The sequence below is a fragment of the Gavia stellata genome, chromosome 6 (genome assembly GCF_030936135.1).
Source record: "Gavia stellata isolate bGavSte3 chromosome 6, bGavSte3.hap2, whole genome shotgun sequence".
Taxonomy (NCBI): domain Eukaryota; kingdom Metazoa; phylum Chordata; class Aves; order Gaviiformes; family Gaviidae; genus Gavia; species Gavia stellata.
In genome coordinates, this window is record NC_082599.1 from 26,183,406 (window position 1) to 26,197,090 (window position 13,685).

The 13,685-nt window shown below is 42.5% G+C and overlaps 1 protein-coding gene across 1 annotated transcript in view; it reads left to right on the plus strand.

Annotated features, from left to right (window-relative positions):
• Positions 1-1,662: 1,662 nt before the first annotated feature.
• ANKIB1 (ankyrin repeat and IBR domain containing 1) overlaps positions 1,663-13,685 on the plus strand; it is a 105,492-nt gene continuing 93,469 nt past the window's right edge. Inside the window, exon 1 of the mRNA XM_059818688.1 lies at positions 1,663-1,723. The gene's annotated coding sequence lies outside the window, so the exon portion shown is untranslated. The remainder of the gene's footprint in view (positions 1,724-13,685) is intronic.

Sequence of the window (13,685 nt, forward strand, 5' to 3'; positions counted from 1 at the left end):
CTTCAGTTAAGGTAAATACATTAGTTAGATAATTTAATGGTGGTACCTGGACAGTAATATCTGAATAGAAACATCTATTGATTTGCATTACCGTAGCATCTAGAAACATTAAGTAAACAATGCGCTGACTTGTGAGAGCTCATACTTTGGGATACTAAGAGTTTTGACAGGAACAAGAAACAACCGTCCCTTAGGGGCAGCTGGAAAAGGGACGCTCCCCGAGTTTCCTTACATGAACGGGATATGCTGGGTTTGGGTCACAGGCCTGTGTGGAGGGAACCCGCAGAGGCAGGGCTGGGCCAGGCTGGGCCACCCGGGTGGCAGGTGATGGGCAGGTGAATAAGCAGTGGGTGAACTCCCTCTGCCAGTGCTCTCCACTAAATCCCGAGGGGGGCGAGGATGTGTGGGAAATAGGCAGGCGGAGAGTCTGCACGACTCCAGAAAACAAAAACAGGATGCAGGAGGCTGGGGTTGCAGGGATGCGACAATAGCGATGACCAGCTTCAGAAGGCACCACCAGTTAACTGACCCTAACCAAATGCAGGTGCCAATAACGCGTCCCCGTCCCAACGGATGCAGGTCTAGAGACCATGCCTCAGCTGGGCTTCTCCCAGCGCCGCCGGCCCTCTCCGCCTCCCACACCACCGCCCGACGGCACCCTCAGCAGCGCGGGACCCGCCGGGACGAGACAGAGGGCGGCTCCCGCCGCCCCGCGGGGACACAGGGCCACGCCACCCCCGCGAGGGAGGCCGCCGCGCCCGCCCCGCCGGGCGCAGGCCCCGCACAGGGAGCCGCGGCAGCCTCCTCGGCCTCCCCCGCAGCGCTGCCTCCCTTCGGCAAGGCGAGCCCGTGGAGGGAGGGAGGCCGCCGACCGAGGAGCACGACAGGCGGGAAGCGGCCCCGCGCCGCCGGTACCTCCCCCCGAACTTTCCCGGTCGCGCCCAGGAGCGGGCCGGGCCCCGGGCCCCCGGAAGGGTGCGCACGCCGCAGCGCCACGGAGCGGGAACGGCTCCCACGCCCTCGGGACCGCCCCACCGGGGTGAGGGGCAGCGCCCCGGCCCCGCTCGCTCCTTCCCTTCCCTTGCCTTCCTCGGTGGTGCCGGCCGTGGCCTCCCCCTCCGCATCCTCTCGGTGCCCAGGCCCCGCGCCCGAGACGCGTCCCGCTCCGCCCCGCCCCGTCCCGTCCCCGCCCCGCTCCCTCCCACAGCTCGGCGAATCTGCTTCCCGTCGGAGGCCCGCGGGCCTCGGCTGCCGATGAGTTTCCGGGTCGGCGGCCTGAACTTCTGCTGCTGCCGCCGCCGGTTGTTGACCGTGGGCGGAGAGAGAGGCAGAGAGAGCGAGCGGGCTGCGGGCCGGGCCGGGAGCATGAGGTGCTGCTGGCAGGCAGAGAGGTGCTAAGGCCAAGTGGTCGCCCGGGCCCGGGGAGCGCCGCCGGCAGCTGTCAGCGCCGCCACGCCGCCAGGAGCCGCCGCCGAACAAAGGGGCAGCGAGACGGCGGCAGCCACAACGCCCTGCGCGGGAGGGATCCTTGCCGGCGGGCGGGCACTCCCCACCGCTTCAGCCGCCGAGTGACGGCCCCGGCGGAGCGGGCACTCCAGAGGGCGCCTTATCCGGAGCGGAACGGGGGACAGGGAGAGAGGAGCGGCCGCTGAGCAAATGGAGGAGCTGGGTGGCGGGCGCGGAGGCGCCGGGAAGGGCCGGAGAGAGTCCCTGTGAGGAGCCGGTGAGTGCCCCGCGGCGGTCCCGGCGCCGCCTGGGGAGGCTCGGGCGGGGTCCGCGGGGCTGCAGGAGGGCGAGACGAGACGAGGCGAGTCGGGCCGCGGGCGCAGCCGGGAGACTTTGCACATCTGGGCGTCGGCAGCCCGTCGCCTCGGGGGTGGGGCGGGCCGGGAGGCGGCTCCGGGGGCGCCTCAGCTCCTCGGCGCCGTCGGCGGGCGCGGGGAGCGGAGCGGAGGAGGTGTAAGCAGAGGGTAGCGCCGGCGTGCGGAGGTAAACAAGCCGCAAGTTATCGAGGCTGGCCGTCCCCGGGCACAGCGGCGCTGCCGGTGTGGGGACGGCCCCCGGCAGCCCGGGCCCCGGTGGGCAGGGGGCTGTGGGACAGCGTATAGGCGGGAGGCGGCGGGCCGCCGGGCTGGGTTGTTCATGGAGGGGAGAGAGGCCGCCTCCGGCCTAGGCTCTCGCCGGGCGCCCCGCGGTGGCAGAGGGCGGGGGGTCTCTCCCGGAAACCGGCCGGGGGGGGGGCTCGGCAGCAGCAGCCCCGGGGCGGCGGGGCTGCCTCGGCCGGGACCGTCGGGAAGTTTGGAGCTGCCCGGTGGCCTGGCGTCAGCCAGCTCCCGCCGCCGGGCATGTGCCCGCCTTGTCCGTAGCCTGGAAATCCTGCCTTGAAGGCGAAAGGGAAAAAGTGTGAGTGGCCGGAGTGGGAGCTTCCAGGCTGGGTAACGCCGTGCTGAAACAGTCTTTCTTGGTTGAAATGGAATGCTCGCGATCTCGTGTTTTATTTTTTTTTTTCTCGGAGAAAAATTCGAGTCTTGATACTGTAATAATTTTATGTAAGTAGCAGTATTGCTCTCCCAGACATGTCTAAACACATACTGGAAATCGGGCAGCCTTTAAAAATGAAGAAACTTGATAAATCATGACTGCTCAGTCTGTCTTTTATTTACAGTTCAAATAGTATGCACAGGAAATGTGGAGTCACAAAACCACACTTTGCAGGGTAAGACACTAGTACTGCAGCTTAAGTTGTTTGCGTGGACCCCTTCATCATTACTAACCATTGTTGTTTTCGCTTTTTTCTTTGAGTGCATTTCTGTGCTCACTAGTTCCAGAAATGGAGTTTTAGTTGTAGACATAACGCTAGTAGGTGTACTGTAATTTAAGTACGTTCCCTAAAAAGAGAGACCACTTTTGAGGGAATTATTAGCTCTAGAGGTTAGCAATGAGAAGAGACTGTGTCTTCCTTAAGCATGTGGGTGTTTTATCTTTATTTTCGTCTCTTTAATTTTCAATACAAAGCATAATGTATTAATTTATCTTTAATCTCTCTTGAGTACAGGGGAAAAATACTCTTTTTCCCCCGGGGGGGGGCGGGGGCTTTAGTCATGTGGAAAGCAACAGCATTTTTCAACTTCTAACAACGTGGCTTATTTAGTTGAAGTGTCTACACAGAAGTAAAGTGGTAGAATTTATAGTAACTTTTTTTTTTCCTGGATTTGCAAAGAGTAAATGGCTGTCCTTACAAATAAGAGACCAAATTACAGAAGAGGCTTCTGAAACTTTAATTCCAAGACTTTCTGTGGTCCTGTACTCAAGCAATTCATTCTTGTAACAAATTTTCGTTTAGTCCTTAAACAAAGGAATAAAATATTTTAATAATACAATGTATTATTCCTGAATAAAAATATTACTAGAAATTTACTAAAAAGCTAAACAATGTAGGTGGTGCCCAGTCTTCAGATATATATGCATCAGCAGAATATTGCAAATGAAAATTAATTTTAAAAAAAGGAAACCAAAAAAAGAACAGCAGCACTATTATTATAATAATAGTATCAGTAGCCAAAGGACAAAAAATAAGCAAGTAAGTTTTATGCAGTCCCTCTAATTTTCACTTGTGCCGTACATGTCTAGTTAGGACTAGATACGTACATATGTAAGTATGTGATTAGGCTTATTGAAAGAACGTGGAGTTTCCTAGACATAGTTTTATATTGTATGTAAGTTTAAACGTATCTGTTTGTTACATGCTGGTGTCAGGCATGCGTACTCCAGAAAATTAAAGGAAACTAAATATGTAAATTTAAAAGGGAATGCCTTCTACAGTTGTCAGGTTTTGTTCAATGGAACAACTAGAAAAAAAAAATGGTTTTAGGAAATGTCATTATGTCTTTGTGCCCTATAGAAGACCTTGTTAACACGATGGCTGATGTAAGCTGTCCTGAGCAGTTTCTCACCCACTGTTCTGTGACATTTCTGTTGTGATTGATTAGCACTACATTGCTTTTTGTTTTAGTAATAGAGTTTTGTTTATTAATTGTTAACTAGTTTGGCTAGCAGGGTTTGTGGTGGGTTTTTTTTTAGTAGTTTGTTTTTTGGTTTAGTTTTTTGGGGGGTTTTTTTTGTTTGTTTTGTGTATGTGTGGGTTTGGGTTTTTGGGTTTTTTTTGTTTTGTTTTAGCTTTGCTGCTGATGTCATGTAGTTACCGTTACCTGACTAGTTAATTAACTTCACCTTGGAATCTGAAAACTTGAAGTTGCTCTCTGCTGTTGTCACTGTTGAAATTTTGTTACCTTTGCTAAGGTGACTGACACCAGTAAGAAAGAAAATTGAGAAGCTGCAGGTTACAAATGTGTATGCTGAACCAGTTACGTTTCTAATCACATTACTGTATTTGCATAATGGCTAATGATACCTAGCAAAGAGAGATCTGTTTTGCTTGAAGAGCAGCCCTGTGGAAATTCTGAAATGTTCAAAATGACAGGGAAAGCTGTGTTTTCAACACCATCGTCACAAGACAAGATTCTTACTGCTTTCTCTGCCTCCTCCCAGAATACATGCCACATACGTTTCCATGGAGCGTTTTTGAAGTCACACGTATGTGTAAATTTCGGGAGAAAAGGGTATTTGCTGAAAGATTACATTACATTAAAAGTTCAAGATGGAGAAGTCTACTTTGTGTTTAAAAACTACTATTTTTTTTTCAGAACCTCTAAATGTCTTCCAGGTTTAAAGTGGAACCAGTAAAAATAGTCTGTCTTTGCCATTGTGGAAGGTCAAGCGCAAGGTCCAGCACCTGCGCCAGGGCAGTCCCCAGTATCAGTATCCTGCGGAGAAGGATTTCAGGATACTGGTGGATGAAAAATCAGACATGAGCCAGCAATGTGCACTTGCAGCCCAGAGAGCCAACTGTATCCTGGGCTGCATAAGAAGTAGTGTGGCCAGCACGTCAAGAGAGGTGATTCTCCCTTTCAACTCCACTCTCATGAGGCCCCCCGCGGAGTACTGCCTCTAGCTCTGGCGTCCCCAGTACAGGAAAGACACAGACCTGTTAGAGCAGGTCCATAGGAGAGCCACAGAAATGGTCAGAGGGCTGGAACACCTCTCCTATGAAGAAAGGCTGAGAGAGTTGGGATTGTTCAGCCTGGAGAAGAGAAGGCTCTGGGGAGATGTTGTGACTTTTCAGTATATAAAGGGAGCTTATAAGAAACATGGGGACAGACTTTTTGCCAAGGCCTGTAGTGTCAGGACAAGGGGCAATTGTTTTAAACTGAAAGAGGGTAGATTTAGATTGGATATAAGGAAGACATTTTTTATGATGTGGGTGGTGAGACACTGGAACAGGTTGCCCAGAGAAGCTGTGGATGCCCCATCATTGGAAGCATTCAGGGTCAGGTTGGATGGGGCTTTGAGCAGCCTGGTCTAGTGAAAGATGTCCCTGCCCATGGTAGGAGGGTTGGACATGATGATCTTTAAGGTTCCTTCCAACCCAAACCATTCTGTGATTCTGTGATTTTTTTTTTTTTTTTTCTGAGGAATATTAGATTGTCTTCTCTAGTATCAGTGAAATAGTATGTTTTGCATTCCAGACTGTCTTAATTTATGTTTTGATATGTATATGTATATCTATTTATCTGTCTCATCTCAAAAAATACTCGGAGTGCTATACAAATAAGTGTAGCAATATTGGAATATCCTCTTTTGGGATTCACTTTGGAGAAAAACAGATACTAGTCAGTTTCTTTGTTGTCTTTTTTTTTTAAATGTTTTCTGAATTTTCTTTACCTTCCATGCTTTGTTAACAGTACAGTCCTTACTTTCTTCTTCTTTGTTTTTAGTCTCACGTACTTTAAATTGTACTATGAAGAGAAAAAGGAATAAAATAGGTGTTTGTGTAAAATCAGGTAGGGTTTTTTTCTTATTGGTGTGCAGAGGTGGTCTGAGGGAGTCCTTGTTATTTCTCTAATCCTCTTCCTGTATTGATGTTTTTAGTAATTGAAAGTAGTTTTCGGAAGATGCAAACATCTCGTATATTATATAAATATGAATTTGAAATGTTAATCTGTGTGTTTCCTTAACTCTCCTGTTTTCCAAACAAGAGAATCACAATGTTTTTAGATAAGACAAACACTTCCTTTGACCTAAAGCTAATTTGTAGTACTGCTGGTATCCTTGAATTTTCTTTAAGGGGTTTTGTTGGAGTTGCTTAAGAGATACTTTCATTTAGTGGGTTTGCTTTGATTTATATTTTAAAACACATAAATTCTGAACTCTGGCTGTTGAAGGATAATGGCAGTAAAAATACAGTAATGTGTTGTAAATGGATTACTGCAGGGACATAGAAGGGCCTCTCTACTGAATCCTGGCTGGGGTGGTTTTACGGAGCAGCTGCATGACAATGTTGTCTGTAGAGTTCCTCTTGTAAATTTTTTTGTTCAATTCTGTACTGACAAGGAAGACAAGGGGCCAAAACAAATTTTCTAAAAGTAAGTTTTATGTATGTGCGTAAACTTGGACCTAGGAATCAATGTTTGCACGCAGCCTCCAGTATAGTAACGTTATTATTTGATAATAAGTTAGTGTCATTTAAATATTACATCATGACAACTGAGGCAGTGTATGATTAATTACATATAAAATAGTTCTTATGTGCAGGCTTCTATGTTGGAGAAAACTTGATTAAAGCTCTTGGGGTTTTTTCCCCTACTTAAGGGAGTATCCCAATGGCTTGTGCTTACCATTTTGACATACCTGAAGAACTTCTGTGGTGTAGTCTGCCATACTATATAGCATTCTGGGAAGTAGAAACTTAGTTATTGGCTGCTACTTCTCTATATCTCTTCGCTGCATTTAGGTTTTCCTTTTCTCTCCAACAAAAATAACAACAAAAAATAGGTATTCAATTTTGACATACGCTTTTATTGTGAAAATAGCACCCCAGAAGCATTCGAGTAAATAAACCAAAAAGTCTTTTTGGTAATACTGCAGTCATCAAGTTCCATGGAATAAGGACTGTCGTGTGGTAGCCAAGTGGTATATATTCATTTTAAAGCAGTATTTTTAAACTGCTGTGAACTACTTAGTCCTTGGTTTATAATAAAGGCTGTGGTCAAAAACAGTGTCTAGGCATTTCCGAGTCACTGTGGTATTTTGAGTGAATCCTTAAGTTTTCTGGAATTACCTGAACTATTCCATTTATATTTACAGTTGACAGTCAAGTGCAAAGGCATAACCCTCTCACTTTAGCATTCTGAAACAAAGTACAATTTAGAAGAAAAGATCAAGAATGATCGATTTCTGGACCATCTGCAAGACTATATACAAGTTGATTTAAGAACCTTGACTTAGTAACTGGACAATAGGCTTTGAAAACCAAAAGAACCTAAAGAGAGTTGTTTTGCTATTGAAGAGACCAATTGTTTATAGGTTATTCTCTCTATTAAGCAAGAAAGTAAATCACCACTTGTGATTTACATAAATCACCACTTGTGATTTACACCTCCTACATATAACTTTAAGAAATGTTTGTAATTTTGGGCCATTTTTCTGTAATGTGGAGTAAGTTCTTATATTAAAGTGTGGGGTGTTTTTTCAGGAGTCATTATCAGAGGTAGGAAAATAATAAATGCTTATTAAAGAAAAAGGTCTGTTGCTTGTTTTCAAATTCTGCATTAACTTAAGGTACTCAAATACATTTAATGGAGGCAAATTTTTTTCTTCTTCATTTAGTATCTTTAAGTCTGATGCATTTAAATCCTTTTCTATTTATGCAAGTTAACAGAAGTATAACTTATCGATAAGAGGTTTGTTTATATCCTTGAACCATGATGGCTACTACTGTTGAGGTTTGTGTTATTTCTCTTCTATGCAATGTCACTGCCATATCTTGTAGTAGCTGTTCTATCTTAATGTTATGTTAGTGTTGCCCCTGTATTTATTTATATGGTGTTCTAGCTTCTGAATATTTGTTCTTGTTTCTATCCTTTCCCCCTTATTTTTCTGATTATTCTTTTGTGTTTCATTGTTGTCTTGTACCTCTTGAGGCAAAGATTTGTTTCTTCTGTTGACAACATGAATGGCTTGTAGCTTTGATCTGCTCTTGGAGAACATTTTTATGGAGTCAGGATTGTTTTCAGCATCATCTGCTGTGATAATGGCTGGTACGCTGTGTTATACTTACCTCATGCCTCTGTCTCATGAAGTTAATTGAGTGGGTGACACCTTCTTAGACATGCTGTGGTATTGGGGCTTTTTTTTTTTGACTACTGTCAATGATTTGGCACTTCTGTGCAAGTAGAAATTCTAAACAGTTCTTGGCAGATTAAAACATAGGGATGTGTAGTCTTGTGTAGGCTCTGAAGCAAAGCACTAGTAAGAAGTAAGATAAACTAAGGGAAAATAAAGTGGGCAAGTTTTTATGTGAATAACAATCTGAATTAAGATTTAACTGTAATTCACATAGAATTAAAGGTTATAGAGAGAAAAACAATTTCATTTTGACTTGGTTTGACTTAAGACTCTGATAGATGATGTCAGCTAGGGGTAACCTGTGAGATAACTTATTTGAAAAATGGTAAAAGGATGATTATGGCTAACTGAAAATTCTCACACAGTTTAATTCTGTGTAATTGTCTTAAACAGTTAAAATACTGACTTTTGAAAAAATGTGCTATAGGAGTGTTGGTGATCTCTCCCCCCCCTTCCCCCCCTCCTTTTTTTTTAATGAAAGATCACTTGAGGAAAGAAATAGCTTTTGAGCTTTCAAAGTTATTTCTGGGAAAACTCACTTAAAGTTAACATATATAATACTAATTATGTATATACTAATGGCATGCATATTTCTTGACTGTGCATATTTCCTGACTGTTTTATGTACTCTGTATTCGGTTGCAGTTAAATGTAAACATGAGTTGGAAACTGATTCACTGCCCCAAGTACTTCACCTGATGATCACTCTTACTGGAATTTAGCATAGAGAAGAATTAGATTTTTCTAGTTTATAAATATAATTCTGCTTTAAAACAGGCCCTGCTCATTCTTATAGCAGGTACTTTAAGTGACTGTAGGAACATCATGTCCTGTTTGCGTGCAGCTGGTTTTGGTCCTGCTTGTAAATTGCTACAAATGAAATAACTTAGTGGAGAAAATTGTATTTGTTATATTTATTAGTTTGAGCTGTGTTTACTGTCCACTTAAGCTCCTTGAAGAGGAGACCTTTCACAGATGTTAATTGGGCTGACAATCCCCTCGCTCCCCTTTATTTCAAATAGATTTCTAATAGGAATTTTGAAGGCAAAGTTAAAAATGGTTTATTTCTATCAAAGCTGTTGTGTAGGAACTCAAAATCTTAATGTATTAAACAGCAAGAGTGTATTTTTTTAGGATATACAGATGAAGCACTGATGATAATGACAATTGACATATTTCCTATTATGAACCAGCCTTTGGAGAAATAGCTGAAAAATTATGAGGAAAGATCATGATATATACTTGTCTATTTTTTTGCACTACCATTATATTAAATACTGGTTCTATTAAAAATTATCATAGACTTAAGAATAGGAGTTTTAGGGCTGTTGTAATTTACTAATGAACTCTTCTCTGTACTAAGGGTTTGATTGTTGCTGTGGTATGCAGTTGTGTATTTTTCTTTCTTTGTATTTTTATTAGCTACTATGTGTGTAAAATATAAAAATAAAAGGTAATATATGCAAGGCTGGATGCACATCAGGACTAATTTTCAGCAGTAGCAAGCTGTAAATGCTGTTGCAATAGACTTTTCCTCTGAAATGTTCTTTTTCTTACTACCTTGCCTGTGTAAATTACTTGCAGAATAGTTGCTTTTTTAGGATTTTATTTTTTTTTAAATCCAGGTGGCTCTGCTGTATTCTAGATCTCTAAGCAGCTTGGGGACAAGCAAATGTATTAATCTCCAGTTAACTCTCTATTATGTTGAAAGACTACAGATAGACATGTAGAAATGTCCTGGCAGAATAGAGACCAGAAAATTTCTTGTTAGTCTATCAAAATGGTGAATTTCATCAGTGTCATGAAGAAACTGCAAAAGTGTGTAGCTACTAAACTATGAAGACCAAAGTTCCAGCTGTGCTAATAATGCAGGTTATACGTTTTAACAGTTTAAAGAACTTACTGACTGATGCAGTTTCATTGACATTTGCTAATTAGTTGGTTACCTCTGTATCCATAAGGTGAGGATTTTGCTATTTTAAAGCTCAGATCTTGAGACACAGCTATATATTAGACTTCATGATAGCAGAACATGTGGTTCTTCAGTAACAATCTGACACATTTATTGTCTAGAAATAGTTCCACTACAAAATTGTAACAGCAAATAATCGAGGCCTGTGCAGCACTGTGAGTTAGATACAATTCTAAGATAAAGCGTTTGTTCTTTCTGAATGAACTCCAGTTACTTGCGTTCTCTGGAAACTTGTATGTGGAGGTACACAGCCTGCAGTGCTGAGACATTACTAATAGCTCTGTAGCTTATTGCGGTACAAATATACAATGATTCTTAATTTAGGCCCTTTTCCCTGACTTGTTGAGAGTCACTGACACAGATACTTTATGTATTTAGTCCTCTGTATTTAGAAGGATGTGTTGGAGGGAAATCTTTCATTGTGCTTGGTGACTCACTGAAATAGCTCCAAACTACCCATTAAAAAAAAAAACAACATACTGAAGAGGCTTTATTTGGTGGCTTGCATTTTGAAATACAAGTTCTTTGTAACGTCCCATTTACCAACCTGTTAATTAGTTAAAATTAAACTGCTTGGAAGTCCTTTATCCTTTTCAGGACATGATAATTAGTATTCAGTAAGATTAAATAGTGCAGTTCTGCATTTATAATCTTCATTAACTACCTGGATGAGCCGATGGAATGCACCATCAGCAAACTTGTGGATGACACCAAGTTGTGTGTGCTGGAGGGCAGGGCTGCTCTTCTGAGGGACCTTGACAGGCTAGAGAATGGGCTGACAAGAACCTCATGGTGTTCAACAGAGTCTGAAAATTGAAACAGAATAACCCTATGCACTATTATAGGCTGGGAACCAATGGCTAGAAAGCGACATTGCAGCAAATGATACTGCTTTCCTGGTGGACACCAAGTTGAATGTGAGTCAGCAATATGCCTTTACTTAGCAAGAATGAAGCCAGTAGCTGAGGGAAGTGATTATTTCTGTGTGCTTGGCATTTGTGTGACTGCATCTGAAACTGTGTCTAGTTTTGTGCTTGCCAGTATAGGAGAGACGCTAACATACTGGAGCAGGTCTAGAGGAAGACTGCCAAGATAATGAGACTGCAGGAGCACATAATGTAAAAAGAGAAGCTAGAAGAGCTGGGTGTCCTCAGTGTTCAGAGAAGACTAGGGACGGGATCTTGTTTTCAATTAATGGGAGGGTACAGAAAAGACAGAACCAGGCTCTTCTTGGAGGAGCTGGGTGGCAGGGCTAGAGGCAACAGAAAAAGTTCCAGCTAAGGACGTTTCAGTTAAACATTAGGAAAAGATTTACACCATGGGGGTGGTCAAATGCTGGGACAAGTTGCCCAGAGAGGCTGTGGGATCTCCATCCTTGGCGATACTCTGAACTTAATTGGGAACGGCCTTGAGCAGCCTTTGAAGCTTTGAAGATTGCCCTGGGTAGAGGACTGAAGCAGCAGACCTCCAGAGGTTCCTTCCAATGTAAACAAGTGCTTGCTCCATATCAGATGGTATGATTGCATAACCAACCATTTTCTCCCTCCTCTGCCTACAACTGGTCCTGGCCCAGCTGAAGCATGTGGCCCAGAGGGCTGTGGAGCTTTGTAGAAGAGAACAATATTATTTTACATAAATTCTACTATACAGTTTAAACCCTGGTTGTTTTTTTTTTTAACCTGACTTCTGCATAGTCAAAGATTGAGGTGATTAGTTTAGTGTTTTGAATATCACATGTGTCTGTAATGAAATAGACTAATCCTGAATGAGGTATCTTTTTCCAGAGTTTTGTACTTTTAAATAATGTTGGGGCGTTTTTTTCTGTACTATGACTTCAAAAAATTTTCCTGCTGTGCAGAAGTAACCTGATTCCTTGTTCATCCTTTCAGGCAATGAAATAAATATATAATTGTAATTGGAATACAAATTTATTCTGGTTTTACTTGTTTATTGAGGTTGGGGGGGTTTTGTTAGTTTGTGGGGTTTGGTTTTTTTTTTTCCAAATTCATAAATCCAGACTTTCTCATAAGCAAGCTGCCTGATGTTTATACTTACTTAATAAAGGAATAGAAAGTTAAATTCATTTGTCTGAAATGGGAGTTAGACAGTCAGCATGTTCTAGTATAAAGTACTTTGTTGTAATGTTTAACTAAAAGAGGTAATTTGGAGGTTTTGGTCTCTTTGTTACCTTGGATGTTATTACATTGTAAAATAAGCAAACCTGAATAAAACAGTCACATTATTTTACTGTAAAAGCAATGTAAAGTGCCTATTGATTTGGTCTTTATTTCATAGAAATACCTTTTAAGTTCAGTCTCACTGAGCTCAATTCAGAAATCCTGTTGATATTTTTCTGCATGTATTCCTATTATATATACAATGAGTGAGGAATTGGTATGAAGAACCAGAGTTCTAAAATCGATCTTTAAGGTGATTGGTTAATTTTTTTTATCCCCTCCTTCTGATTTAGCTATTTGTATGGTTTTGTAAGATGAGAATGAGTCAAGTTTCTCCTAAATTAGTTACAAGTCTTAAAAGTGTACTGAATTAACTTCAGTTTTGTAGGTTGTAGTATCAGGGTAGCCATAAGGAGTTACTAATAACTATGTCCTTCATTATTTTGCAAATACACAAAGGTTTTCAATTTTAGCATCTACTCTTGAGTGCGAGGGAAGAAATCCTAAACTTCAAAATCACATGTTTCCTGGGAATAACTTCTGTATGAATTACACAATTTCTAGCAAAACCAGACAGTACTTTGTGGGTGTCTTCAGCATGTTTTAGCTCCTTCAAAGTAATGATGACATGCAGATCAAAGCAGACTGGGTTAGTGCTAAATGGAGTTGTTCAAAAAAGTTTCTTTTTGAAACTTAAAACTTGAGTATGAACTCTGAACAAAAAAATATTCCCGAACCAGTCTACCCACAGCTTAATGTGAAAATAAATTCTTTCACATTCCTAAAGCCGGTCAGTTCACCCTCATCATGCCTTGCATTAGCTATTGTACACTTCATTTTCCCCAGTGCTGCCTGGGTCTGCTTACTCTGACTCTGTTTGATTCCTTTTGTTCTTTCCAAACTGCCCACCCAGCTGCGGTATCCAAACAGCTGTAACCAAGGGCACCCAGGAAACGTTCTCATGCGGTAATTTTATGTTGTGGCCCCAATTCCCTACAACTGAGGATGCTTATCATAAAGAATCGCTTCTCTTTTTATTTATGTGTTGCATTCTTAAAAATGGAATTAACTTTAAAATTTGTCCATGTAGAATTGAAGACCTGAGAGCAATATTCTGTTTTCAAAATGGATTCAGTGGGGCATGAGACTGTAAAATGCAAAGTTTTGGGTTTGTTTTTTTAATACAATTTGCTGTTCTAACTGAATAAGGAAATAAGATTTCCATGTTACACAGACACTTGATTACATCCTGAAAATGGGAAGGTTATTGGATAGGTGGATTATGCCCCTTT